The sequence below is a fragment of the Balaenoptera ricei genome, chromosome 5 (assembly GCF_028023285.1).
Source record: "Balaenoptera ricei isolate mBalRic1 chromosome 5, mBalRic1.hap2, whole genome shotgun sequence".
Lineage (NCBI taxonomy): Eukaryota > Metazoa > Chordata > Mammalia > Artiodactyla > Balaenopteridae > Balaenoptera > Balaenoptera ricei.
The window spans coordinates 138,715,085-138,721,812 of record NC_082643.1 but is presented as its reverse complement, the minus strand read 5'-3'; the positions used below and the strand labels follow the sequence as shown (position 1 = coordinate 138,721,812).

Genomic DNA, 6,728 nt, shown 5'->3' with positions numbered 1-6,728 from the left:
TAGTACTGGAATTCCAAACCAGAGCAAGTAGGCAAGAAAAATAAATAAAATAAATCCAAATCATAAAAGAAAAGCTAAATTTTTTCTATTCACAGATAACATATTTTTATATCTACAAAACCCTAAACGTGCCACCTCCAAAAAACTGTTTGAACCAGTAAATAAATAGAATAAGTTGCAGGATACAAAATCAACATACAAAAATCATTTGGTATTCTATACACTAACAACAGAAACTATTAGAAAAGGTTTAAAAAGTCCCATTTACAATAGCACCGAAAAGAATAAAATACTTAGGAATGCAGTTAACCAAGAATGTGAAAGAGCCATACACTGAAAACTATGAAATATTGATGAAAGAATTTGAAAAATACACAAATAAATGGAAAGATCGCCCATGTTATAGGATTGAATAAATTAATATTGTTAAAATGTCCATACTACCCAAAGCAATCTACAGATTTAAAGCAATCCATCTCAAAATGCCAAAGGCATTTTCCCCAGAAAATAGAAAAAGAAATCCTAAAATTCGTATGGAACCATATAAAAGACTCAAAATATTCAGAGCAATCTTTTTTTTTTTAATGAAATTTGAAATGGTTTTTTTATTTTTTATTTTTATTTATTTATTTATTTTTGGCTGTGTTGGGTCTTCGTTTCTGTGCGAGGGCTTTCTCCAGTTGCGGCAAGCGGGGGCCACTCTTCATCGCAGTCCGCGGGCCTCTCACTATCGCGGCCTCTCTTGTTGCGGAGCACAGGCTCCAGACGCGCAGGCTCAGTAATTGTGGCTCACGGGCTTAGCTGCTCCGCGGCATGTGGGATCTTCCCAGACCAGGGCTCGAACCCGTGTCCCCTGCATTGGCAGGCAGATTCTCAACCACCGCACCACCAGGGAAGCCCCTCAAAGCAATCTTGAGCACAAAGAACAAAGCTGAAGGCATCAGGCTTCATAATTTCAAACTATAGTACAAATGCATAGTAATCAAAGCAGTAGGGTAATAATATAAAAACAGACATTTAGAAAAACAGAACGAAATATAGACCTCAGAAATAAATCCATATATTTACAATCAATTGATCTTTGACAAAAGTTCCGGGAATATACAATGAGGAAAGGATCCTCTCTTCAGTAAATTAGTAGAAAACTGAATATTCACAAGCATAAGGAAGACATTAGACCCGTATCTCACATTATATACAAAAATTAATTCAAAGTGGTTTAGAGAATTAAATATAAGATCCGAAACTGTACAATTACTAGAAGAAGAGATAGGAGGGAAAAAACTTCTTTTTAAAAAAAATTTTTTTTGATGTGGACCATTTTTTGAAGTCTTTGTTGAATTTGTTACAATATTGCTTCTGTGTTATGTTTTGGTTTTTTGACCACGAGGCATGTGGGATCTTAGCTCCCCAACCAGGGATCAAACCCGCACCCCCTGCATTGGAAGGCAAAGTCTTAACCACTGGACCGCCAGGGAAATCCCAAAACTTCTTGACAGTGGTATGAGCAATGTATTTTTGAATATGACCCCAAAGGCACAGGTAGCAAAAGCAAACAGAATTGAAAAATCGATTGCATTAAACTATAAAGGTGTGAACATCAAAGGAAACAATTTACAGAGAGTAAGAGTGTACCTACAAAATGGGAATATTTGAAAAACATATCTAATGTATAAAATATATAATATGCTCAAATAACTGGGTAGAAAAAACACAACACATAACCCGATTTTTTTTTAGTGACACTTTTCCTTGCTTTAATATTTTTTGTCTTCTGCTTTTGGAACAAGCTCTTGATTACGAAATATCACCCTACAGTCAAAAATACCTGCCACTGGCACAGGATGGAGAAGCCCGCAAGTAAGGACAGCAGCAGGTGGCAAGAGGTGGGAAGTGATTGAAGCTGTGGTTACAAATGTTCACGGGAAGCTAAAACTATCCAACAGGTTGTGCCCCAACATTAGCACAGGTTAGACTTCGTCACTACCTTGCGGGTTGGCCTCAGTGTATTTGGGTTCAGATTCTACATGGCAATACAATTTCTTCCAGTTAAGAGTTCTTGGCTTGCACCGATCCTAGGGTCGCCAGAGGGCACCGGACCAGTCTACTAGTTTTTCAAAACACTGTTGTAGACCTGATAGATGTACTGGGGGACTTCAGGAGCTCTACACTTCAGCGACAGTGTGTAATTGAGGTTTCCTGGTTGGCTTTGGAGCTGGGCCAAAATCCAAATGTCATAAGTGAGCTTCAGGGATGGGTACAGAATGTCCTGCCCTTCCACATTCCTCCTGGCAATAGTATCGACGTGGCTGTTTTGCAACTTGCTGGAAACAGTGTCAGCGTTTAAATGACTTTCCTTAATCTGAAACTGAAGTTCATTTTCATTGGGAATAGCCTTCCATGTTGCAAGGAAAACCTGGTGCTTCATTCTGCCATCTTCTACAAAAAAGCACATTGAGTGGAATGAGGCGGCTGAAGTAGAAGACATCACTACTGTTTTTCACAGCCACCTGCAGCTTGTTCAGAGGTTCTGTCTTCATGACTGGGCCCAAGGTGTGGAGAGGCAGGGAGACATCAGTGCTCTGGTTCGGCATAAGTGGTGTATGGATGGCCAGAGGAGTGTTGGGGATGACACGAAAGCTATTCTTGTTCAACTGAATTGCAAAGTCATGTGCTGCAGAGCTCTGCTCATGAAGTTCATTGCCATATAGATGTGCCCTTGGTGGTGAGTAAATGTACCCGAAATCTCCAAGCCTTTAGTCTTTACTGCAGACAGCCAGACAGCTTTAGGAGCCACATACCAACCTGGCGCCATGCCTATCCCCATGGAGAGTTCAAATTGGTCATTTAGACCACTGCTGACCAAAGCAGTAGTAGCTGAAGGAGTAAACGTTGCAGGCATTAATGGTGGGATGAAGGACTGTCCCACAAGACTCTCTAGCCCTCCCCCCAAGAGATCCATCTTTTTGAATTATAGTTTTGTCTGGGTATATGCCCAGGAGTGGGATTGCTGGATCATATGGCAATTCTATTTTTAGTTTTTTGAGAAACCTCCATACTGTTCTCCATAGTGGCTGCGCACATTCCCACCAACAGCGTAGGAGGGTTCCCTTTTTGCCACACCCTCGCCAGCATTTATTATTTGTAGACTTCTTAATGATGGCCATTCTGATCGGTTTAAGGGGATACCTCATTGAAGTTTTGATTTGCATTTCTCTAATAATTAGCGATGGTGAGCATCTTTTTATGTACCTATTGTCTATCTGTATGTCTTTCTTGGAGAAATGTCTCTTTAGTTCTTCTGCCCGTTTTTTGATTGGGTTGTTTTTCTTGTGATTGAGTTGTATGAGCTGATTGTATATTTTGGAAATTAAGCCCCTATCAGTTGCATCATTTGCGAATAGTTTCTCGCATTCCGTAGGTTGTCTTTTCATTTTGTTTATGGTTTCCTTTGCTGTGCAAAAGCTTATAAGTTTGAATAGGTCCCATTTGTTTAGTTTTGCTTTTATTTCTATTGCCTTGGGGGACTGACCTAAGAAAACATTGGTATGATTTATGTCAGAGAATGTTTTGCCTATGCTCTCTTCTACAAGTTTTATGGCATCGTGTGTCATATTTCAGTCTTTAAGCCATTTTGAGTTTATTTTTGTGTATGGTAAGAGGGTGTGTTGTAACTTCGATGATTTACCTGTGGCTGTCCCACTCTCTCAACACCACTTACTGAAGAGACTGTCTTTTCTCCATTGTATATTCTTGCCTCCTTTGTTGAAGATTAATTGACCGAAGGTGTGTGGGTTTATTTCTGGGCTCTCTATTCTGTTTCATCAATCCATATGTCTGTTTTTGTGCCAATACCACGCTGTTTTTTTAAAATTAGTTTTTATTGGAGTATAGTTGCTTTACAATGTTGTGTTAGTTTCTACTGTACAGCAAAATGAATCAGCTATATGTATACATATATCCCCTCTTTTTTGGATTTCCTTCCCATTTAGGTCACACAGTGCATTGAGTAGAGTTCCCTGTGCTATACAGCAGGTTCTCATTAGTTATCTATTTTATACGTATTAGTGTATATATCAATCCCAGTCTCCCAATTCATCCCACCCCCTCTTCCCCCCTTGGTATCCATACATTTGTTCTTTACATCTGTGTCTCTATTCTGCTTTGTAAATAAGATCATCTATAACATTTTTCTAGATTCCACATATATACGTTAATATACAATATTTGCTTTTCTCTTTCTGACTTACTTCACTCTGTATGACACTTTCTAGGTCCATCCACATCTCTACAAATGACCCAGTTTCGTCCCTTTTTATAGCTGAGTAATATTCCATTGTGTATATGTACCACATCTTCTTTATCCATTCATCTGTTGATGGACATTTACATTGCTTCCATGTCCTGCCTATTGTAGATAGTGCTGCTGTGAACATTGGGGTGCATGTGTCTTTTTGAACTATGGTTTTCTCTGGGTATATGCCCAGTAGTGGGATTGCTGGGTCATATGAATACCACGCTGTTTTGGTTACTGTAGCTTTGTAGTATTGTTTGAAGTTTGGAAGGGTTATGCCTGCTGCTTTGTTCTTTTTCCTCAGGATTGCTTTGGCAATTCTGGGTCATTTATGGTTCCATATAAATCTTAGGATTATTTGTTCTATTTCTGTGAAAAATGTCATGGTTAATTTGATAAGGATGGCATTAAATCTGTAGATTGCTTTGGGTATTATGGTCATTTTAACCATATTAATTATTCCAATCCAAGAGCATGGGATATCTTTCCACTTCTTTGAATCATCTTCACTTTCCTTTACTAATTTTTTATAGTTCTCAGCATATAATTTTTTCACCACCTTGGTCAGGCTTATTCCTAAGTATTTTGGATTTTTGGATGCAATTTTAAAAGGGATTTTTTTTTTTTACATTCCCTTTCTGGTATTTCATCATTAGTGTAAAGACATGCAACTGATTTCTGTATGTTAATCTTGTATTCTGCTACCTTGTTGAATCTGTTTATCAGTTCTAATAGTCTGTGTGTGGAGTCTGTAGGGTTTTCTATATATAGTATCATGTCATCTGCATATAATGACAGTTTTACCTCTTCCCTTCTAATTTGGATATATTTTATTTCTTTTTCCTGTCTGATTGCTCTGGCTAGACTTCCAATATTATGTGGAATAGAAGTGGTCAGAGTGGGCATCCTTGTCTTATTCCAGATTTTAGCGAGGAGGCTAAGTGCTTTTCACCATTAAGTATCATATTGGCTGTGGGTTTGTCATAAATAATAGCTTTTACTATGTTGAGATATGTTCCCTCTATACCCACTTTCATAAGAGTTTTTATCATGAATGGATGTTGAATTTTATCAAATGCTTTTTCTGCATCTATTGAGATGATCATAATATTTTTGTCTTTTTTGTTGTTGATGTGGTGTATCACATTGATTGATTTGAGTATGTTGAAATATCCTTGTGACCCTGGAATAAATCCAAATATCCTTGTGACCCTGGGATAAATCCAATCCATGGTGTATGATCTTTTTTATGTGTTGTTGGATTCGGTTTGCCAACATTTTGTTGAGATTTTTTGCATCTATATTCATCAAAGGTATTGGCCTGCAATTTTCTTTTTTGGTAGTGTCTTTGTCTGGTTTTGGTATCAGGGTGATGGTGGCTTCATAGAATGTCTTTGGGAGTGTTCCCTCCTCTTCAATCTTTTGGAAGAGTTTGAGTATGTGGTGACTAGAGCCTGCACTAGATGTTGAGCAGGGCCTCCTCTTTGCTCTGTGGTTGTCACAGCCCTCTTGGGGGCAGGGTCTGCTCCCTAGTCGTTGCAGTAGAAGCCCCCAGTTCTGTTTCTATGCTGTGGTGTCAGGTAGGCTGGATTGGAGCCTTCCCAATGAGAAGGGAGACACTGAGCATTCCTCTAGGAGAGCTGTCCACAAGGGAGTGTGCTCTGTGGTGTCACTTGTCACCCGTTGTGCAGGCTCACAAAGTACACTGTTGTTGGCACTGCCCTCGGCCCCGCCTCAACTGTGGGAATGCAGGCAATCAGCCCTGGTGTCCCTCAGGTACAGTGCTCTCAAAGCCACCAGCACAGATCTGTAAGTACTGATCCACTGAAGTCAGGTACCAGGACCACAGTAGTCATACACATGGACCCACCGTGGGAGGTATGGAAGCAGCCTAGACTCCAGCCCAGCCCAGCTGCCATGTGCCCACACTCACAAAGCACACAGCTGCTAAGGCTGGACCCATCCCAGCCATGGGAGCATCCATTGTCCACTCGGATGTCCCACAGGCACTGAGTTTACAAAGCCAGTGGTGGTGGTGGCATAAATCCTTGGATCACACAGCCAAAGGGAGAGGGCTCAGGTTTCAGCCCTGCTTCCTATGTCATGAGGTCCCTGGGGATCAGCTCTGATTTCAGTCCCGCCTCCACACGTGGGCAACCTGCTGGCACTCTGCACTCTCAGAGCTTGTAGAGGTGGCACCAAGAAAGAGGCTGCTATGGCAGCCCTGCCCCTCCCTTCACAAGCCCCTCAACATTGGTGCTTCATTTCTATGGTCAGCCTGGACTTCTTCTGTGCACACCCCCCATTGGGCCCATACCACACTCCAGCCCCTTCAGGCTGTCTCCGTGCAACCAACCCCAGTCCTCTTCCTGGTCTGTCATTTGAACCTCGAGTTTCAGCCCCCGCACATACCAGCAGGCACACGTCTTGGGCT

The 6,728-nt window shown here is 40.9% G+C and overlaps 1 pseudogene; it reads right to left on the bottom strand.

Moving 5' to 3' along the window:
• Positions 1 to 2,107: 2,107 nt before the first annotated feature.
• Positions 2,108 to 2,962, bottom strand: LOC132366679 (AP-2 complex subunit beta-like; annotated as a pseudogene).
• Positions 2,963 to 6,728: the final 3,766 nt, after the last annotated feature.